The sequence below is a fragment of the Telopea speciosissima genome, chromosome 4, assembly GCF_018873765.1.
Source record: "Telopea speciosissima isolate NSW1024214 ecotype Mountain lineage chromosome 4, Tspe_v1, whole genome shotgun sequence".
NCBI classification, from domain to species: Eukaryota; Viridiplantae; Streptophyta; class Magnoliopsida; order Proteales; family Proteaceae; genus Telopea; species Telopea speciosissima.
The window spans coordinates 56,241,070-56,261,258 of record NC_057919.1 but is presented as its reverse complement, the minus strand read 5'-3'; the positions used below and the strand labels follow the sequence as shown (position 1 = coordinate 56,261,258).

Sequence of the window (20,189 nt, the reverse complement as noted above, 5' to 3'; positions counted from 1 at the left end):
GCATAAGAGATGTCTGGTTGAGTTAAGGAGAGATAGATTAGTTTCCCAACTAAACTTTGGTACTTGCTTGCATCTATTAGAGAAGAGCCACATTCATCACCAAGCTTATGATTCTTGCTTGCATCTATTAGAGAAGAGCCACATTCATCACCAAGCTTATGATTCGGATCAATGGGGGAAGTTGCTGGTTTGTACCCCATCGTGCCTGTCTCTTTCAGAAGATCCAAGACAAATTTCCTTTGGTAGATATTGATTCCTTTCCTTGATCTAGAAACTTCAATACCCAAAAAGTATTTCACGAGTCCAAGGTCTTTGATCTCAAACTGTTTAGCCAGATAAGATTTCAATCTGTTTATCTCAGCCACATCATTCCCAGTTACCACAATGTCATCAACATAGACAATGAGAGCTATAACTGTACCATTACCTCTCCTGATAAACAAGGTGTGGTCAGCTTGACTCTGATAATACCCATTCTTCAGGATGGCTTGTCTAAATCTCTCAAACCAGGCCTTAGGAGACTGTTTGAGGCCATAAAGAGCTTTTTTCAAGAGATACTTTCCCTTCAGCTGAGGGACACTTAAAACCCAGTGGAGACTGCATGTACACTTCTTCTGCTAGATCTCGATGAAGAAATGCATTCTTCACATCTAATTGGTACATTGGCCAATCTTTATTGGTTGCCACTGAAAGAAGAACCCTGATTGAGTTATGCTTAGCTACAGGGTCAAAAGTCTCCTGGTAGTCAATGCCATACATTTGACTATACTCTTTTGCAATCAGCCTAGCTTTATATCTTTCCACTATACCATCAGATCTATACTTGATGGTATAAACCCATCTGCATCCAACTGGAGTTCTCCCTCTGGGAAGATCAACTAGAGTCTAAGTATTGTTCTTTTCCAGAGCCACCATTTCCTCAGACATTGCTTGCATCCATTTTGGATCGGATAAGGCCTCTGTGACATTTTTGGGAATAGAAGAAGTCTTAAAGGCAGTAGAAAAGACATTACCTGTAGGAGAAATAGAGTCATAGGAAACAAATTGGGCTATGGGGTTAGTACAGGCTCTCTTCCCCTTTCTCATAACAATGGGAAGATCTAATTCAGAAGGAGAAGTATCACCTGACTGAGGAGGATGAGACTGAGGATGTGGATCCAAAGAGGGGTTTTGGCAGGGTTGCTTTCCCTTCAACGCATACCAGGGTTGCTTTCCTTTTTCTTTCAACAAGCATTCACCTCTTGTGAATACAACATCTTTGAATCTTATTCCCTTGTATTCTTTTTTTCTGCTAGCATCACCACCACTGCTAGCATCACCACTACTACTAGCATCAATATCAACAACACCATGAACATTAACAACATCCACTTCTTTGTATTTCCCAATATCAAATAGGAATGGGGAAGTGGAGGTAGGCAAGGGAGATAGAAAAGGAATGACATCAACAGCCTGTTCACTTCTAGTACTCTCCCCCTGAAGAGGATGCTGAGGAGAAGAAAAGTAAGGAATAAACTCAAAGAAGGTGACATCTTTTGAGAGAAGTCACCTTCGGGAAGGAGGATGGTAGCACTTATACCCTTTGGTTGAATCAGAGTAGCCCAAGAAGATGCACTTGAGAGCTTTGGGATCAAGCTTGGTGCGGGCTGATTTGTTGACATGAACATAACAAACACAACTAAAGATTTTTGGAGGCAAGGAGAAGACTGACGATTGAGGAGAAAGAAGAGCCAGGGGAGATTTGGAGCCAAGGAGTGGAGTTGGCATCCGGTTAATAAGAAAGGCAACGGTAACAAGTGATGGTTTTTTCTCTCAGCCACTGCATTTTGTTGAGGGGTGTCAACACAGGCTAGTTGATGGATGATGCCATTATCAGTAAAGAACTGTTGGAGCCCCATATACATGTACTCACCCCCCTTATCAGACCTAACAATTTGGATTCGAGTACCAAACTGAGTACTGATAAGTTGATTAAAATCCTTGAAAGCATCACAAACATCACTCTTTTGTTGCAACAAAACAGTTCAAGTAGATCTAGAATAGTCATCCACAAATGAAACAAAGTAATGAAATCCAGATGAAGAAGTAATAAGTGAAGGCCCCCAAACATCAGTATGAACAAGAGAAAAAGTTGCATTAGATCTATTGCCACGATAAGGATAAGATGTGCGACAATGTTTAGCAAAAATACAAGATTCACACTGAAAAACATAAGAAGAAGGAAAAGAAGTAAACAAGTGGGGTAACTGTCTCCTCATAACAACAAAAGAGGGATAACCCAAACGTTGATGCCAAAGCATTACAAACTCCAAAGTACTCCGGTCACTCCGACCATAAACATAAGCTGCCGTAGTATATTGATCAGGTAACCGTGGTTCAAGAAGGTAGAGTCCTCCTTTTTCAATCCCATTGCCAATAACCCTCTTTATGTCCAAATCCTGAAAAAGACACTAGGAAGGGAAGAAAGTGACACAACAATTTAAGGATTTGGTTAGGTGACTTACAAATAATAGGTTTGTAGTAAAATCAGGAACATGAAGAATAGACTCAAGGGAAATAGAAGGGGTAACTCTCACATTACCCTTACCAGAGACGGAAAAAAGGGAACCATCAGCAACCCTTACCTTGTCCCGACTAGAGCAAATGGAGTAGGAATCATAATACTGTGACATACCAGTCATGTGATCAGAGGCTCCAGAGTCAATAATCCAGGTGGGTGCAGTAGAAGGAGTAGACGAGACCTGCAGAGCTGAGGCAGAAGTAGCTGACCCTCTGGAGGTAGGACCAGTAGCTGTCCCTCCAAGGTGAGACACCAACTGGCGGAAGGCTGCAATATCATCCTGTGAAAGAGAATTAAAGGCAGGCTGGGGTCCAGATGTTTTAGACTCAGATGTCACAGAGTGAGTCCTAGCTCCCCCTCGCTTGCCTCCACGGGCACTAGATGAACCACCACGCATCTCAGGGGGCTGTCCGTGAAGATCCCAACACCTGTCCTTGGTGTATCCAAGCTTTCCATAGTGATCACATTTAAATCTCTCACGGTGATCTCCATGAGTTGGTCCTTGGCCTTTCCCCCCTCTTTTCCAGCCTCTGTGGGAATTAGAAACAAGAGCAGATCTCTCTGTTGATGGTGCAATATCCATAGTTGTTCTCCTGGTTTCCTCACTTTGCAAGTAGCTGCACACTTCATCCAGAGATGGAAAGGGAGATCTCCTTTTTGCAAGTGAAGAGGCTCATATTCTGGGTTAAGACCACCAAGCAAAATAAGGATCCTTTCCTTTTCGTGGCTCCTGTAGACCTTTGCCTAATCATCAGAATTGGACAGCTGGAGGTTGTTATAGTGATCATATTCCTCCCGTAAGCTGATTATAGTGTTGTAGTAGTCAGATATACTTCTATCACCTTGTTTCATATGGATGAATTTTTTGGAGGATTTGATACTCTTTTGTTGCATCACCAATTCTATCAAAAACCTTGAAGACACTGGCGCAGATATCTTTCACAGTCTCCTTACTCATAAACCTCCTACCTATCTCAAGTTTCATGGAGAAAAACAGCCAAGTCATAACAGTGGAGTTCTCAGTCTCCCACTTGAGATAGCCTGGATCAGTAGTAGCAGGAGCCTTGATAGACCCAGTAGGCCAGTAATGTATCCCAACTTTTCTCTACTGCGTAGGGACAACTTCAAAGAACGGGACCAATCCAAGTAGTTGGTATTTTCCAATTTCACAACAGAGATTTGGGTGTTGGGGTTTTCAAAGGAAGTCATGGTTGGGAAACCACTACTCAGGCTGCCAGCTGTAGTTGGTCCACTGACCTCAGAATCTTGTCCAGACACAGTAGTCATAATGAGCAGACACTTCAACAATCAATATAGTGTGCTGCTTAAGTGGGGAGTACCCTCAACCCAAACAAAGGAGGCAAACAAGCAAACAAGTACCTCCAAACAACTAAATCAACCAGGCATAGAGCCAATACCAAAAACAGCAAGTGTACAGGGAGTAAAAGCTTGTATAACATCAACCAAACTGCTCTAACACCCAATAACCTTCAGTCCATAGCAACCAATAAGTGTAAAAAGAACAAAAAGCTCCATTCTTATCATCCAACACACATCCAATATATTTAGCCTCATAAAAGGTTCAAACCAGAGGCAGAAAACAGAGCTGGCAGTACCTTGAGAGCATCACAGTTTGGAGTTATGCTCCTCAAACTGCTCCTCTCTTCAACCGAGTGATGAGGGGTTTAAAAGGGTACCCCTAGGCAATCCACAAGCAGCAAATCCCTTCCCAAAAGATGGGAAGATGAGGGAGAAACAGGAAAAAAACACTCTTCAGCTGGCGTAAAAAATCTGGGTGGCTGCTAGGGCTTCATTCTTCATCAACAGCTACTACACTCCATCCATGGTGTGTTTGTTTGAAGAATAGACCTCCAAAGAATGTAGTATGTGTATACTTCACATAGTACAGCCTCTAATGGAACCGTTTGTCCTCTTAGGGTTCCAAAGAGAGGTGAAGGAATAGACAGCCAAGCTTAGTCAACTCTCAAACCAGATTACTTAGCTTTGATACCAAGTTGGAACCTAAAGATAGATCGAATCTAGTAAGAGAGAAGAGATTTACAACAAGAAGAAGAGGAAGGAGAGAAGAGAAGAGAATAGGAGAATCGATTGTGTGTTGAGTAATCCTCAACACACATATTTACTTCATTAAGCACTTCTAAGAATTACATGGACCTCCCTAGGGAGGTAAATAGAAATAAAGAAGAAATAACAGAAAATACAACTTAGCCATGTCTAATAATAAGACAATGATAGAACTACCCTTATACACCTATTATAATAACTCTAACACGGGGGGGGGGGGGGGGGCGGGGAGGATGGTGCAGTGAGTAGATTGGATTGAATCTTTGACTCCTGTTTGCAGCATTGGACTTCAATTATTCAGAATTTCAGATTGTGGGCTTCAGTCCACCTTGATAAGTTGATTCCTTGATTCTAGTGGATTATGTTCACTCAAGTGCCTTTGTTACATTTTCACTTGCAGTTAAATTCTTTTTACAAATTGTGACAAACCCTCAACAACCAGAACCTGTGAAGAGGAAGAAGAGAGAGGAAGAATACCCTGTGCAGGTAGAAAGATAAAGAGTGCATAAGATTTTTAATGATAGTAATGGAATGGAATGCCTCTATCATGGACAGCCTCTCCCTTATATTAATCAAGCAACCAACTCTTGGTAGGAAACGTACTAAGAGTCCAAGTTTAATTACATTAGAAAGTAATAACCAAGCCTAAGTCTAATCAATAAAGGTAAATAACTAAAGAAGAAACATAGACATAAACGGTAAATCTAAACTCTACAACTCTACATAACTCAGACAGGGACAGTCCCCCTATCGTGAGTAACCTTTAACACTCCTCCTCAAGCTGGAGTGTATATATATCTGTCAAAAGACTCCAGCTTGCAACAACAAGAATAGATATTAACAGCAGAATCAGTTTTGAGCATATATAGCAGTTGTAGAAGCCAGTGAGCACATGGAGAACTTCATTCTGGTAGCAATACCAACTCAAGCCGTAGTTCGAGAACTCAGTTTCGGTACTGGTTTCTCCCAGCCAAAAAACCGAGTTGGACGAGATCTTGGCGATTTGGTGCATTTTTTGTTTTTTTGAACTCGGTTGATGGTTTCGGTGGGTTTTTGACCTAGTTTGGTCATGAAAGTTGGTATACAGCCTATTTTGGGCTTTTTTAAATACAATGGCACTTTCAGATTTTGAAAAAATTAAAGACCAAATGGGAGTTTGACTTAGTGGGAAACCAGGACAGATACTTATGCCAGAAACCAGGACATGCACTTATTTATGCCTAACATCATTCCTAATATCATTTAAGTAAATGGTTACTTAAGATATCATTCATAAGTAAGCAAATACCTCCTTATTCGAATCCAATAGAAATAGTTAAAAATAAAATTCCAAGAGGATAAAAAGTCAACCCCTCAGGTCAAGAACAAAAACTGGATTTTCGGCGGTAGGTGTAATTTTCAATTTTTTAATGCTAGAGTTTTTTTCAAATCTAAAAATTCCATAAATCTTAATATGGTAAAACATTGCAAAAACGAAAAGTGCAGTAAAATACTCATTTGTTTTGATGTCCAAAAAAATATTTTCATTCAGAGCGATTTTGACAGCATTCACGCATACCAAATTAAGTTTGACCGGTACATAACTCTTTCATATAAATATTTCAAACAAATTCAAGATTTCTTAAATCTGATTCATATTGAAGGAGTTATGTTCCGGTCAAACCATATTCGATACCATGTCCAAGAATAATATACACTATCAAACTTAATATACACTATCAAACTTGGGTCAAAACCACAAGTATTATTTTGAGTGTTCTCTATATAAAACTAATGCATGGATTGGGTTCAAAATATAAAAAATAGGCAGCACAACAAGAAACAGGGTAAAAAAACAATTTCTGGGCCTCAAAACCAAGGTTTGAGTTACCCTAGAGAAAGTATCAGGTTTTGACTGAGATATGGTTGAAACCAAGAAAATCTCAGTTTCTGGCTGGTCGAAACCTAGGTGGAAACCGAGATTTAGAACCTTGGCTGAGGTCTTCACCTTGGCCGACCTACTGTCCATTAGGGTCCTGTTAATCCTCATAGACAGCCCACATCTGATGATGATGATTCAGAACACGACGACGGAGAATATCGCCTGAAGGTTGATGTTCCTAATATCCCTGGGAACTTGGACATCAAAGCCTTCCTCGATATGGTCTGTGAGGTAGAGAAGTTTTTTGATGTGATGGCGGTACCCGAAGAGAGGCAGATCAAAATAGTTCCATACAATTTGCATGGAGAAGCTGCTTCCTGGTGGGATCAACTACAAAATTCTTGCCAACGGCAGGGAATGGGGCCACCAGGTTACAAAACTTCTTCAAGGTAGGTTTTTGCCACCAGATTACCAACTATACCTGTTCCATCAATATCAAAACTGCATTCAAGGTGCTCGATCCGTGGTTGCATACATGAAAAACTTTCTTGGGTTGTCTTCTTGTTGTGTCTTGTCGGAGATGGAGAAGCAACAAGTGGCATGATATATCAATGGGTTGAAGTACTCGATCCAGGATCGCATGGGTCTACAAAATGTGTTCTCGGTGAGTGAGGCTTATAATAATGCCCTGAAGGCAGAACGACTATCAACAAGGCAACCGTGATGTTGCCTCTCGATGGAGACCAAACGCCCATCACCCAGTACCAAGAGACAGTCTCCTACTGCTCCTGCCTGATCTTTTGCTCCTAATCCTAACAAAAGTTCTGTAAATGGCAGTTTTAACAGCACCCCAGCGGCTGGGAGTAATGCAGGGAGTGGAGGGGCTTTCGATAAGTGTTACAAATATAGAGAAATAGGCCATAGATCCAATGTGTGTCCCCAAACAACGACCAATTGGGTTAGCAGACCACGAAGGTACAAATGTGGATGGCCAAGACGAAGATGAACTGGAGGATGCTAAGTTTGCCGAATAGGAGGGAGAGCTGGTCTCATGCGTAATTCAGAAGTTGTTAACCCCTAAACAGACCAAGCTGTCCCAATGCAATCAGACATTCCATTCTTATTGTTCTGAGAATCAGAAGGTGTGCAACCTGATCATTGACAACAGGAATTGTGTGAACATCGTCTCAAGGGTACTGGTCAAGCATCTGTAATTGTCAATAGAACTGCATCCTCTCCCTTTTTGGATCGGCTAGATCAAGAAGGGACCATCCATTGAGGTAACTAAAATCTGTCGAGTTCCTATTTCTATTGGAAACTCTTAGTGTGAGGATATCGTCTGTGATGTTTATGGATATGGATGTGTGTCATCTTTTGCTCGGTAGACCATGGCAACATGATGTTGATGCTACCCATCGGGGAAGGCAGAATATTTACACACTGTGGTGGAATAAGAAGAAAATTGCCATTCTACCAAAGGAGAGTAAGGTCATCCAACCCAACATGTCTATAGTAGCGGGAAAGCCGTTCCTCTCTAACTCTGCTTCTCGTGGTTGGTTCATTTTGGATATGAAGAGGGCCGGTATGACATTCGCAATGGTGGTAAAAGGGGAGGCAGCCCACCCAGTTGATATTCCGGTAGAGGTGTGGCCCTTGCTGGAGGAGTTTAAAGAAATCACCTTTGATGATGTGCCCAACGAGCTACTTCCTATGAGGGACATCCAACACCACATTGACCTGATTTTTGGGGTCAGTTTGCCAAACTTGCCACATTACAGAATGAATCAGAAGGAGAGTGAAGTCATGAAGGAGAAAATCGAAGAGTAGGTGCTGGAGGAACACATTCGAGAGCATGAGTCCATGGGCTCTTCCTGGCTTACTAACATTGAAGAAAGATGGTACCTGGAGGATGTGCATGGATAGTCGGGCTATCAATACAATAACAGTCAGATATCGGTTCTCGATTCCTTGGTTGGATGACATGTTAGACGGACTGGGGGGTCCAAGCCTCATAGACCTTCGCAGTGGATAACTGGATGTCACCACATTTGTATTAGGCCTGGTGACAAGTGGAAGTAATGTAGAAGGGGTTCAATTAAGAACCACTCTACAGTAGGATTGTTACTAGTTGCAGCAGATCATCAATAATGGAAGAAAATCAGGAGGTAAACACCAAAATAGAAGGTAACAAATACTAGGCAAATCAGCGGTGAGAATGGGCTCTAAGGTTGATCAGGTGGAGCAGGCAATGAGGAGAATCTTTGCTGATAGTTTGGTTCAGTTCTGATGGACAGAAGTGGAGATATGAGTTGGGGATGAAAATAGAAGGTTGGTTCTGTAGGACAATCCAGCCAATAGAATAGGCCAGAACTGGGATTGAGTGGGGTGGTTAGTGGTGTGGATAATCCTTATGTTGATCAGCAACAGCAGCAACACTTCAATTGATGGTAGGTTGATTCAAATCTTCAAAGGGTATCTTCACAATAGTTTATTGCAGTCACAGAAACAGCACAGCAGTGTATATTGAACAGGGAAGGGAGGAGAAGAGAAGATAGAAGAAGAAGGGGGGTAGGGGATGGACTAGCCCTGGGTCTCTCACCCACAGCTATTCCAGTTGTTGAGCAGGGGTTTTACTCCCATAATCGAGTGCAAGAATGCCTCAACTTCATTCATTAGATCTGTGTCAATCAATTACAATAGCTGCCTTTTTATAGACTGAGGTTAGGCTACATAAAATAGAAAGTAAAACTTAGCAACTGTTTGGAAAATAGAAACTAATGAAAATAGTAACAAATGGAAATAGAGACTACTAAAGGCTTTATAACTCAGCCTTCTAAACATGCAAAGACAACCAAATTATAAACTAAAAAAATTAGAAACTAAAGGGGAAAAAACTTAAGCCTACTTTTGAAATATGAAAATAGAAGCTAAACTATGGCAGAATTAGGATAGAAGCTCTCTCCACTTGATGGGCCCACAAAATCTTCTAAAAAGCATCCCCACATAAGGCAAATATGGGCTGACACTGTTCACGAAAACAGTAACGTGAACAGTGCTTTGGCCTCTTTTTCTTGGCCCTTCTAGAAGACCTTCTGGGCTGGCTCAATCTGGTCCAGTTATAGTCCATCTGGAGCTGGTTCGATGCGCCTTGGTTCTTTTTCTTCTTCTGGTCAGTCGTGGGATCTACATCAGCTATCTGCATCAGGAAGGCTGCTTTCAAGACCAAGGAAGGCCTGTATGAGGGGTTGGTGATGCCTTTCGAGTTATCGAATGTGCGGAGTACTTCATTAGGCTGATGAAGCATGTATTGAAGCCTTTTATTGGGACGTTTGTCATGGTCTATTTTGATGACATCCTTATCTATAGTTGCAGCAAGGATGAGCATTTGGATCATTTGCAACATATACCGACTGTGCTGCAAGATAATAAATTGTACATCAATTTGAAGAACTGTAGCTTCATAACGGACCATCTGATCTTCCTGTGGTCTGTGGTTAGTGCCAAAGGAATTCCTGTTGATGACAAGAAGGTGTGCGCTATCAGATAATGGCCAGTCCCAACTACTGTTACTGAAGTCCACAGTTTCCACGGGTCAGTGAATTTTTATTGTCGATTCATTTGGGATTTTAGTAGCATCGTGGCCCCAATCACTGATTGCATGAAGAAAGAAAAGTTTTTGTGGACTGGTGACGCTACCCAGAGCTTTGCTTTGATAAAGGAGAAGTTGACAGTTGCGCCAGTTCTTGTTCTGCCCAACTTTGAGGTGTTCGAGCTTGAGTGCAATGCTTGTGGAGCATTGGTGCTGTTCTGTCCCAATAGGGTCGACTGATAGTGTTCCATGGTGAGAAGTTGAATGAAGCTCAAAGATGATCAACATATGAGCAGGAGCTGTATGTAGTGTTTTGTGCTTTGAAGCATAGTTCAAAAACTCGTTTTGTTTCGGTTGAAATTTGGAATACTTCGAGTATTTCGGTCTAGTCGAAACGAAATGCAACATCGAATTGAAAAAATGCAATATTTGGAAAATTTCGGTCATCTCGTTTTGGAAATTTCGGAAATCTCGGTAATTTCGGTCATCTTGTTTTGGAAATTTTGGAAATTTCGGTCATTTTGGCATTTTACACCCACAAATGGCCAAGCAAAACTCATAGAAAAAATACCATATTTCGACGAAATTTCAGTCAGACCGAAACACCGGAACGAAACGAGATTTTAAACCTTGCATTGAAGACTTGGGAGAGTTACTTTATCCCAAGGGAGTTTGTGATATATTTTGATCATCAATCCATTAAGTATTTCAAGGACCAGAATAATGTAGAAGAGGTTCAAGTAAGAACCACTCTACAGTAAGATCGATAATAGGTTGCAACAGGACATCAAAATAGCACCAATCAGAATTAGAAACTAAGCTAAACTTCTAAATCCCCGCTCATAGACAAAATTGATCCTTCTAAAAAGTCATCACATGATCTGGTCTTGAGCGCCACAGGATCTTCTAATAATATTCCACCATGGCAAAAATAAGGGCCCATGACACTGTTCACGTGAACAGTGTTTTGGCCTCTTTATCTTCATGTTTTGTTTTACATCAACTCTCCCCCTCTTAGAAAAAATTCGACCTCGAATTTTGAAGAGGATAGGAAGGAGTGTTGTATTGTGCACATCCATCTTCAAGCCATTGTAGAACTCTGGCAGCTCCTTTATGTCTGGAATAAAACTTTGCAGACGTGGCTCTCGTTCTTGGAAGAATGAACTCTACGTGATCTGATTTATAACCAGAGAAATCCTTGATTATCATAACAGCAGAATTGTCTTCCGTTGCGGGCTTGAACTGCTCCTTTTCAAACTCCTGTGCACTGGTGATCTCAACGGGTTCTTCTTGTTGGGGGACCATAATCACCTCGGCTATCTCTTCAGTATCATAATCCGAAAGGTCATCATCATTGTCACCATCAAGGGCTGGATTGACTGACCAATAATCATCAAAATGAGGTTTGCAAATCTATACATCGGGGTTAGCTTCCATACCCACAATGACTGAATTTAGCTCCTCTAATGCCTTGACGGCTTCGACATAGACCTCAACTTTATGTTCTGGTAGGTATTTGTTCTTCAACTTGTACTTCATCTCCTCCCAAGTTCTAGGTTCACATCTTCCAGCTTTGAGTCTCTCTTCATGGAGTTTCCACCATTGTCTAGCAGAGCCAGTCAATCGAGAGTAAACAAACTTAAGCTTCCGTTCCTTTGTTGGTTTGTACCTATCAAAATATTCCTCTAGAGAGTCTAACCAATCAAAGAAAAATAATAGATTCCTTTGCCCAGCATAGGAACTTCTAAGTTCTTACTTCATCTTCTTGTATTAACATCAACCCTAGGAGATGTTAGGCTCTGATACAAAATAATGTAAAAGGGGTTCAAGTAACCAAGGAACTAAAACTCGGAACTTGACCAGGTTTCGACCTTGGGAAAAACCGAGTTGACTCAAGATATCTCGAGTTCTCAGTTGAGTTGGTGCATTTTTGTTTTTTTCAACACAATGGCATTATCAGATTTTGCAAAAACAAAGTCCAAATAGGAGTTTCACTTAGTGGGAAACTAGGACAAAAACTTACTTATACAATTATACCAGATTCCAGGACAGACACTAATTGTATTTCATTTACTTAAGATATTATTCTTAAATAACCAAATACCCCAATATTGAATCCAATAAAAATAGTTAAAAAAATCAAATTCCAAAAGGAAAAAAAGTCAACCCCTCAATTCAAGAGCAAAAACTGGATTTTGGCGGTAGATGCAATTTTCAACTTTCTAATGTTGGGGTTTTTCTTAAATCTAAAAATTCCATAAATCTTAATATGGTAAAACATTACTAAAAACCAAAAGTGTAGTAAAATATTCATTTGTTTTGATTACTAAAAAAATATTTTCATTCAGAGCGATTTTGACAGCATTCGCTCACACCAAATTAAGTTTAACCGGTACATAACTCCTTCAATATAAATCAGATTTAATCAATCTTGGGCTTGGTGGAAAACTTTGTTTTCAATACAAATACAAAAACATTTACTTAAATAATATTAGGCATAAATAAGTGTCTATCCAGGTTTCTGGCATAAATAAGTGTTTGTATACCAATTTTGCATAGATAGGTGTCTGTATACCAAGATTTCCCACCGAGATCTCGAGATCTGGCACTCATATAACAAAGTTTGGGTCGAGATCTCGAGATCTTGCTCGAGTTATTGCACTTTTTTGTTTTGTATATCATCTCGTTGACCCTGGGAAAAACCGAGATCTCCTCGAGTTTTAGTTCCATGCAAGTAAGAACCACTGTGCAGTAGGATCGATAATAGGTTGCAGCAGAACATCAAAATAGCACCAATCAGAATTAGAAACTAAACTAAACTTCCAAATCCCTACTCATAGACAATAAAAAGTCATCACATGATCTGGTCTTGGGCCCCACAGGATCTTCTAATAATATTCCACCATGGCAAAATAAGGGGCTGTGGCATTGTTCTCGTGAACAACGTTTTGGCCTCTTTATCTTCATGTTTTGTTCTACATCACAGAAACACATTAACAAAATGCATGCCAGGTAGGCATCTTTTCTCAAGCAATATGCTTTTGTGATGAAGCAAAGTTGCTACTAACAGGGTTGTTGATGCATTGAGTAGGAGGGCTATTCTTCTGATTGCATTAAGTGGTGAGGTTGTAGGGTTGAATGCATGAAGCTTATGAGACTGATAAAGACTTCATTAAGAACTGGGAGAAATGTTTACAAAAGCAACTTGTAGGGGACTTTCATATGTTAGACGGCTATTTGTTCGCTTTGCATCCCATGGATGTCCTTGTGGGAAAAGGTGATTTGAGACCTATATGGTGGTGGACCCCCAGGGCGTGACAAAACTATGGCAGGTATCGAGGAGAGGTATTATTGGCCCAACTGAAGAAGGACATTGCAACCGTGAGAAGCTGCCCAGTGTTCAAGTGGCTAAGGGTCAGGGGTAGAACAAAAGGTTGTACATGCAGCTTCCGACACTGAAGGATACTTAGGAGGAACTTAGTATGGATTTCGTGCTAAGCCTTCCAAGGACCTAACGGGGTGTCGATTCTATGTTCGTGGTAGTCGATAGATTCTCCAAGATGGTGCAATTTCATTCCTTGTTGGAAGACCTCACGATGCAGCACCATGTGCCTACATTCGAAGGAAGAAGAAGAAGAAGCAGCCCTGAAATTAGGGCTTAGTTTGGGAGCCCTAGCTTTGGTGTTTCTAGTCTAGAACGGCGTTCTGAGACCGAAAATGACTGTCTGGTAACGGTCTCAAGAACGCCGTTCAGAATGAAAATGGTGTTTGGTATAATCTATTCTACCCTATTTGATATCAATTACAATAATGCCATCCATACAAGGAAATAAAATAAATGTCTCTCTTACATAACAAACTTAAATTAAAAATATTTTATAAAAACATATTTAACATAAATTAAAAGATAAAGTCCAGAACCAACCTTACCATACATTAAAATATGGTACCTTATAGTTAATTAAAACAATTATTACAACTTTAACACCTTAAAACTTGTATTAATCTTCTTCTTCAGGTCTAGCTTGGTAAGACCTTCAAGGATGTCTTTGTTTGTGGAAGACTAGAGCAAACCGGAAATTTACAGATTGGTTCAACACAAATTGAACAAAGTGAGAAAGAGAAGAAGTAAAATAGGGAAGAAGACCAACTAGATTTGGGACTTCGACTTGGCCATGATCCATAGTACATGGTCAATCATAAACAGACCCACAGATCATACAATATCCATAAAATGTATACCTAAAACAGAGACATAATAGAGAGGCATAGAACCCAACATAGGCAGAAAAAAAGATAAACATACATGAATAGCAGGAGTTGTATATAGATCACACAAACCTAAAATCCCTAACATCCATCCATAAAAATCAAAATTTCTCAAGAAATCCATGAAGTTCATACCTTTCGGCTGAATCCTTCAAATTTTAGGGATGTTGATCCAATTCCTGAGACACATGGGAGAAAAAATTTCAGATCTGGTCAGATCTTCACGCAACAACCACCGAGAGAGAGAGAGAGAGAGAGAGAGAGCGAGACAGAGAGAGACAGAGAGATAGCGAGATAGAGAGTGAGAGAGGAAGCGAGAGAGAGAGAGAGAGAGAGAGAGAGAGGGAGAGAGAGAGGGAGAGAGAGAGCGAGAGAGAGGGCTTCACAACATACCTTGAAGGGATTGCGGGTCATGAACTCTTCCGGCTGAATCCTTCTCTTCCCCTTCTCTTCGCAAGTGATAACTTTCTCAAACCCGAAAGTGCTCACGGGTTTTGCTTGATATCTTCGTCAATTTGTCGTTCTTGTTCTTTACAGACCATCTCAGAGACGGTCTGTAAAGAACATTCTTTTAGGCAAAAATCCTTCCGGTCCGTTCTAAAAGACCAGAAAAACAAACCGTCAAGCCAAACGTAAATTCATGTTTTTTTTGTCTCAAAGAACGGAACAACGGTTCTGAACGCTGTTCAGACATTTACCAAACGTAGCCTTAGTAGGTTCTATACTTAGTTTTATTTCAGCTATTTTGTAAACTTAAATTGAACCGGTTCAAACCATGGTTCAATTTAAGTTATTTAATTAAAGTGTCTTTTGTTTTAAGCTATTAGGGGTAGATAGGTCTTTTAGCCCTTTTAAGATTTTAAGTTGTTTTAATTAGGTCCACCCCTCCACGATTTAGTGAGGGAGTGTTTTGTTTAGATTAGGATTTGGCCTACGGCCTTCTATTATTAATATTGAAATCGTGGGAGGCTGCCCCACAAGTTTTATGAATTAAAAAAATCGTTTGCTGCCATTGTTGCTGCTACTGCTCTTTGTGAGTGCTTGCCTTGTGGTTCTATCAAGGAAGAAAGGGTAGGTGAATCTCCTACGACTCCTTACGCCGTGACGGCTGGGAGGATCCCTGAATCTGAAGGTGGTTTTATCCTTCTCTGCTGTCCAAGCTTGCTGCCAGTGGGTTCTACTGTAAGTTTAAGACCCGATTCTGTTTCTAACCCTCTACTTTCCCCCTGATCGATTCCCCTTTGTTTTTTGTTTGAATTTCATAAACCCTAATCACCCTTAACCCTGTCCAGCATTAACCCCTCATCAGAATTCAACCACAGCCCCCTTAGGCCTCCCTCTCCACTCGATATTCATCTCAGTCCCATCCAAACACTCAAACCCTAATTTACATTGTCTCTGTAAAACTCTGAAAACCCCAAATTCCTGTGTAGACCTAACCAACCATCAGAAGTGCACCATATTACAGCCGAACATCCCTCTCATTGCCCTTAGCACTCGACCTTAGCCCCTTGCCCTAATTCCAAGTTTAAACCCTAATTTCAACCTAAATTCTAAAACCCAAAACCTGAAACCCTAGCCCTAATTTCTGAAATTTTTAAATTTTGTTCAAACCTTGTTCAAACCTACACTATTAGCTTCTCCTAGACCTGCCTATTAAAACCATATAAGATTTAGCTCCATTCTCATAAACCTAACCCTAATTCTGCCCATTCGAACCAGCAGCCCTTTTTGATCCTGTTGCTTGGCCTCTAGTAGGATCCTTCTCCTATCTAGAGCTACATTATCTCAGATGCATTTCATGTGGCTAAATTTTTCTTACAAGAAATTGTGAGGTTGCATGGTGTACCCACTTCTATTGTTTCTGAGCGTGACACCAAGTTGTTTTTTGGACCACCCTGTGGAGGAGGTTCGGAACAAGTTTGAAGTATAACAGTACTGCTCACCCACAAACTGACACGCAGACTGAGGTGGTGAGCAGTACTTTGGAGAATTAATCTGTAGCATTTGTGGAGACTAACGAAAATAGTGGGACAGTGCTCTTGCCCAAGCAGAATTTGCTTTCAATAGTGCTGACCGCAACTTTATTGGGATGTCCCCTTTTTCAGTTGTGTACTGGAAAGTTCCACGTGCTCTAGACTTGGTTCAACTACCAAGACTCCCTGGATTAAGTGTGGCTGTAGAACAGATTGTTGAGCAAGTTTGTTCTATCAAAGAGCAGGTTCGAGAGAGGCTGGCAGTATTTAATGCCATATACAAACTAGCCGCTGATCAGCACCGCCTATCTTAGGTTTTCCAGGAGGGTGTTATGGTTACGTTTTTCTTATGGAAGGAACGGTTTCCAGTAGGTTCTTACAATAAGTTGAAGCCTAAGCGGGCTTTATAAGATCCTGCAGAAAATTAATGATAATGCTTATGTAGTGGATCTACCTACTGACATGGCTATCTCGAAGACTTCTAATGTTGCGGACTTGTACAAGTACTTCCCTTCAGGAGCGCCACTTTATTCAGATCATTACTCGTGGCGAGTTCTTCACAGGTGGGAGGGGCTGATGTAGAGGAGGTCTCAGACAAGTTCCTGGATCGTCTGGACTGGGGAGAAGGCTATGCGGTCCGGCCAAAAAATACAGATTTTCCAGCATCACTGCCGGGACCATAACCTTTGGCTCGGGTGGAGTTATGGGAGTCGTAACCCCTATTCGGAAATGACAGCCAACCGTTTTTGGGTCCAGCTGAAGATTCGCCACATTGTTTGTTTAAGGTGTTTTCGAGGATTGCAAGTTTGGTGTGCAATTTAGGGTTTTTCCTAGTTTCCTGTTTTTTATGCATTTGCATTTCCTTGTAAGCTGACCTACATATATAAGGTCGCTTTGGGGATTCCTGTAAGGTTAACTTCCATTTTATTGAAATAGCTTCATATTTTCTCTTCTTCTTCAGTGGAATTAGGGTTTCACTTACCTTGTGGATTCGAGGGTTCTTTAGTGCTAGAATTACATCTAGCCCACCTTACTTCCAACTGCGTCAGAAGATAAGTTTTTGCACTTTATTTATTTATTTATTTTTTATTATGGAACACAAAATGAAGTGCTAGCAGCTATGAGTTAATAGAAGAGTGCAATGGTGGAACCAGAACTGTGTAGCATATTTGTGAACTCCTTAAAAGGGAAGGCCAAATCCATCATAATTTAATCTAAAAAATATTTGCACAAATATGACCCAACATCTGCAAGGCTGTTTAGCTACTAGTTGAGTTATCACTTAATTGCCAGGTCATGGAGTTGTGAAAAGTGTAATAAGAGTATGTCTGAATGATGCTGTTTTTGAGGCTTACTGTGTCTCTCTGTATTTTTATCCCGGTAAGTCATTATCACTTTCAGAGAGAAGTAAAAAAAAAGATAAAAAGAAAAAGATAATATTTACACCATATTCTATGCATTATGTACTAATATTTACACCATATTCTATGCATTATGTACCATCTCCTTTTAACAGAATAGGACAAGGTATAGTGTAGTTACCTTTGTTTTTTAAATATATGCTTGTCAAATTCCATCGGAGGATTGGCTTATGTAAAGGGATCATGTAGCATTTTGAGACCTTTAAACAGGGTAACGGAATTTTGATTGGCAATGTAAGACTTAGCGGATTATGGAAAGATGTATGGTTCCTTGAGCAGCAAGCTATGGACTTTTGTCCTGATATTTCCTGTATAGCTTGTCATGAGGATGTTCTGGTTTCGTTCTATATTAAAATGAAATCTGTAATTTATTTTAGAGAAAATTACTTGGACACCCGCTAGACTATGGTCATTTTGCTTACTATCACCAACGTTTCAAACAATTACTTGACACCCCCTGAAACCTGACGGTGTTAGTCTGCTGTTAGTGTTTAAATGGAAATGTTTAGTTTACCCTTACGAAGTTAAATGACCAACTTACCCTTCTTGCAAACCTTGAACCCAAATGAGATGCAACAACACTCTTCTCTTCTTCGTCTTCTTCTTCTTCTTGCAAACCTTGAACCCAAATGAGATGCAACAACACTCTTCTCTCCAAAACCCACCTCCTCATCGTTCTCGTTTCGCTTCCACAGCTTCAGATGCAACAACACTCTTCTCTTCAAAACCCTAGAGGCTGAATCAGAACCATTCCGTAGCCGAAACTGCTCTCTCCTCCCTTCCCTCCTCCCCTGCAACCCCTTCCCACCACCGCCATTCACCCCTCCCTCCCTCGCTATCACTCAATTTTCTTCTCTCCCCTGGTGAGGTGCTTGATCGGGACTCTTGGACCTTCCGGTTCAATGGAGACCAGCTGGTAAGTCCACAAGATTCATGAGATTTTAAGATTAAAACTAATGGAATACAGAGGGATGTGATTCTGGTTTACAAGGAGTATAAGATATTTAAATTCTGGACAGAATATGCTAGACAGATTGTGTAAGACTAAAAGGTAGGATAAAAGAATAGATCAGGAAAGAAGATTGGATTTCAGATAAACATAAAGCAACAAAAAAGTGGACCGAACCCAGAGTACTAGATCTGCGAGTTTTTTCTTCTCATTTTTGGGTTTGTTTTTCCAATGGAGGGTTAGGGGTGTAGAATCCTGCAAAGACGAGCGTTTCGTGTGTTCAATGCCGCCATTTCTCCATTTCTCTGTATAAAAAACTTCTTTCTGTTGTGAGACTTTGATCCGGTTCACCAAAATTTAGGGTTTCTGCTTTCAGAATCTCCAAAATTTATGTTTTTTTTGTTTTTTAAAACAATTATCTGTTACTATCTAACAACTTGACTAGATCGTGTATGGTTTGATTGATATCTTTGCGTGGATCATCGGAGCTACTTTATGTTTAAGGCACTGAGTTGTTGAACTAATTTGAATACGAATTAGTGTTGCTCATCCTTTAGTGATGTTACATCAGAACTGGGTAGTTTGGAGTTCTTTGATTGCAAAGGATGGATAAGAAGAAGGTGGCGGCGCCTCTTGTTTGCCATGGTCACTTGCGCCCAGTCGTTGATTTGTTCTATAGTCCGATAACTCCATATGGCTTTCAACTCTTCGGTGAGGCTTTCTAGGGTTTTGGAGGAAGAAGGTAGGTCCGATTTGGAATTAGAATTTGGGGCATGGGAGGTGGAAAATAAATTAAGAGAAAAATTGAATCAAGACATTTGAATTGGAGGATGGAAGGCTGATTTTGGTACCTAGATCCCAAAATCTTCAGAAGAAGAGAAGCTGCTCAGGTTGCTTTCAAGATCGGCATCTAGAAATGGCGGTGTGAATTCGGTCTGCCATGATTCCATGGTTGAAGAAACGGAAACAGAGAGAGAGAGAGAGAGAGAGATGGGTTAGATTAGGATGATGGGTAAATCTATCACTTCACTACACCTTAAGGGTAGTTTAGGCATTTACAAAATATTTAATCCATGGTAACGGTGACTGACTAACGGACAGGGCTACTTGAAAGAAATGGTAAACTGCAGGGGGTGTTCAAGTAATTGGTTGAAAAGTTGGGGAGAATAAGTAATTAGGCCATAGTAAAGGGGGTGTCCAAGTAATTTTCTCATTATTTTACTATGATATTATTTATACAACAACAACAACAACAACTCAGCCTTATACCAACTAAATGGGATCTGCTACATGGATCCTTAGCAAAACAAAGTAAGGAAAACTGAGAGCCACACAAAGGGAAATGAAAGTAAGGGGGATAAAGAATAAAAATAAGGAAATGAGATAAGAAAAGTGAGATATGGAAAATGGAAAACGAAAAATGAAAGTAAGAAGAAAGAGGATAGCCTAGGAAATCAAGAAAATCTCAGCTACATGGTG

At 40.5% G+C, this 20,189-nt stretch overlaps 1 protein-coding gene and 1 long non-coding RNA gene across 2 annotated transcripts in view; one reads left to right on the top strand and one right to left on the bottom strand.

Moving 5' to 3' along the window:
• The window catches only part of LOC122658766 (DNA topoisomerase 3-beta), a 94,728-nt gene that overhangs the window by 18,665 nt on the left and 55,874 nt on the right, over positions 1 to 20,189 (top strand). The window lies entirely within an intron of this gene.
• Positions 5,173 to 9,368, bottom strand: LOC122658767. Its single transcript, XR_006332494.1, has 3 exons — positions 9,356 to 9,368; positions 6,942 to 6,945; positions 5,173 to 5,317 (listed from the first exon to the last, which is right to left on the bottom strand). It is a non-coding gene; the product is annotated as an uncharacterized LOC122658767 (long non-coding RNA).